Here is a 3,545-nt window from a genome sequence, read left to right as displayed (position 1 = left end):
CCAAAAGTGTTCAAATACATGAAAATCGCTTTCATTTGTTCAAGTACACATTAATGATAATCGTCCATTTGTTCAAATACACAAGAATGATAATCGATTCTTCATTTGTTCAAATACAAGCTCACAAAACATTCAAACAAAGCTGTAACAAAACATTCAAACAAATATGTAGATCATCTCTCGATTCACAAAAACATACACGAAGTCGTCTCGTCCGTGTATTTTTAATCACATTGATGAACTGACGGCACTACACATAGAGATGAACAAATCACTGCCTAAAATATAAAAACATAACAATGGAGATAATAAAACATAAAACCGAAAATAAAATACCACAAAACCATAACTCACCAAAAGCGGTACTTCAACTGTTTGTACAGTGAGTTTGATTTGTAAAAGATTTTCTCCAAATTTATTTTTGTGTCATCAAAACCTCGTTTTTTAAGTTCCGTGTTTTGAATGTTTTTGAAGATTGATTTTACGTTACTAAGAAGAATAAGGAGAGAGAGAAGGAGAAACGTGTGATTAATGGGATTCTAATTTGCTGGAAGAGATTGTAAAATATTTAATTTCACCTTCCATATTAAACGCATGACTAGTGCCTAATATCCAGGGATTTGTTTTTATCATACACGTTACATGCCACATATCCGTGTATTTGAAGACTTCCAAATACACCAAAATCAATACGTATTTTGTCATAATATTAGCTACGAAATGTAATATTGGAATAGTAGCTACAGTTGGTACATCCAATCTTATGGTAGCTATTCCTGTAAGTTTGCCAAAAAAGTTTCATCCTTATCCTACCAGAATGATGAAAGTAGCAGATCTCCCCTTATTTCACAACTTAGTAATCTCATTTATTGTTCCTAATCTTATTGGTGCATGTTACAGTCATTTTATTTTTATCATTCATTACGTAAAAAGGGAATCATTCGATCGAAGATAAGAGAGCTAACTAGCTCTACTACATTACCAACATTAGGCTCTCGATCAATTCTTTGTCTTGGGAAAAAGTATCCCTTTCTTATAATCCTACCAGAATGATGAAAACAGCAAATCTCTGCTTCAAAGATTTTCATGATCGTCGCGGCAATTACCAAACTTGCTAACTTCAAAACTAGATTTAATTAGCCACAAAAGACGATGTTAATAGATACTCCATTTGTATTCCAAAAGAAATTACAACTCAGATGCACTAGTGTGACATTAATAGAAGATTTACATAAACAAGTGTAACAAAACAGATCAATTCTCAACACAAGTACTTAAGTATTATATAACCACTAGAAGTCAAATTATAACCGCAACACTAAACTACTGAATTACAATGGAAGATACTGAAATAACTAGTAACTAAGGATAGAGATAAGAATAGGGATAAAAAGCTTAGGCTGTAAGGAAGGAGAAGAGAGGAACAAACAGTTTCTTCACAATAGGCATAATTTTCTAGGTCGTAGACGACAACCCTTTTATCTCCACTCAACCTGGATCCTAAGCAAATCTATTGTTTGGCTGCCTAATTCTTGAACTTTTTCGTGGTTTAGCCCCAGGCCCAACAGCTTGTCGAGCTTCTGGGCTATCCGTGCTCACAACAAGAAGGCATGTTTTAGAGTACATATACAGTATACCACCAAAGGTTGTAGAGAAGTGGTAAATATTCCTTCATTTTTAATTAGAGGTTTCGGATTCGAGCCTCGTGTATGGAGTCGTCTTTGATAGGGAACGCTTAATCCAAAGTGGAACTTCCAGCACAAATTCTGATTAGTTAGGACCCAAAAATCAAATACCGAACACCGGGTAAAAAACAAAAAAAAATATCTAAACAGTATACTGTGACAGATGCCAAGGGCCAAAAAAAAAAAAAAAAAAAAAAAGAGAGCAAAGCGCAAGACCATAGATTGAATTAAAAGATGGGTTCAATCAGATCATATGAATGAGGTGATCGATTACACGGCTATACAAGATGTCCCTTGGAAGAGAGGCCTGCATAAAATCCCATCGGACAAGTACTGGACAATACACACGCCGTTAAAAAGTTGTAATGGGGTGGTAAGTATCCTTTATTTTTAATTAAAGGTCTTGAGATCAAGCCATGAGAATATAAAATCGTCTTTAATAAGAAGCACTTTACCCTTAAAGTAGTACTTTCACAAATTCGAATTAATCAGCCCCAAAACAAATACCGAACACCATATTGAAAAAAACGATTAAAGTAAATGAGCACCAATCGTCATCCTAATGAAACACTCTAGCAGCCAAGAAACTAGAATTCAAATAATAGTGTCACGATTTTTATGTTCCAATTACCTCTCGTCTAATCGAATTTAATTTCTTCTCATCCCATTAACTAGGTGATTTTTTTTTTGGATATGGATGCATATGCATTCGGTTAGGAATTAAAAACAATAGATCAAACGGGTAATTCAAATGTTATAATTGCTCAGGTATTTGCGAAACTAACAAAATTGTCTTTCATTAATTCTTAGCATCTTGAACACGAGAAAGTTATTGAGCAAACCCCACTCCCGACTAGCTATATTTCACTTTAAGTTTCCTTCAGGAAGAAGAAAATTGTTATAGAGAAAGTGCGACACAACTTCTACATTAAGAAAGTGTTATTTGTTGTGTAAATTGTTACTTGCACTTCTCTAAACTTTGATACATATTTTTCCAAAGAAGAAAACATTTGTACTTTAATGTCTAAATTTAATACTTAGATGTAATTGCTCTTACTATTGTAACTGATGTTGACTAAACATGATGACTTTTCTCATTCTGGCTCGTCTTTTGAGAATGAAACAGAAACTTGGGAGAGAAATCGTTCCAAATATGCCAATTGATTTTCCTTTAAACAAGAGACGTGCTTATTAAGTTTTCCAATTTATTTGAGAAGAGGGCCCAATAAATTAAAGAAAAAAGGAAGTGGAAAAGAGAGAATACGTTGTGGCACTTAATCGGTGCAGAGGTAGAAAGGAAAGAAATAATACTCTTATGATAAGTCTACTGAATTTAAAACTCTATAGGACATCAATTACTTTTTAATACTGAAAAATGGTTATTTGTGAATTTTATTGGATAAATTTATACTCCAATTATCACGGGGTTCAACTCTAATTCTCCATCCCTTACATATTAGTTTTCTAAAACTAATTTTCCAATTGCATATTTTTGTTTTTGTTCGGGTTTTCTTCCTTAACAAAGTAGTTGTCGGTGGAAGAATTCAACTTGCTTTTAATTTCTCTTTTCCAATTTTTTTTCTGATGTGGTGATGAGAGCATCTTTCTGAAGAAGAGAACAAAAATGTAATTTAGTTTTCTTTCCATTTTTCAAATTCTTTTTAGGCAGAAGTGGCGTGAGTTTGAGTTGATTTCTATTTTGGAATTAGTAACCCAAAAGTTTATTTTAGTTTTTTCAAACAAATTAGGTCAGCAACCTCTTTGCTTTTTTTTTCTTTTTTTCCACTTTGAGAAAAGGGTTTCTGACCTTTTATTAGGGGAAAAAAGTAAAGAAGAGAAAAAAAGAAACCTCTTAGAATC

This window comes from Lycium ferocissimum, chromosome 11 (genome assembly GCF_029784015.1).
Source record: "Lycium ferocissimum isolate CSIRO_LF1 chromosome 11, AGI_CSIRO_Lferr_CH_V1, whole genome shotgun sequence".
NCBI lineage: Eukaryota > Viridiplantae > Streptophyta > Magnoliopsida > Solanales > Solanaceae > Lycium > Lycium ferocissimum.
Note: the sequence above shows the minus strand (reverse complement) of the source record.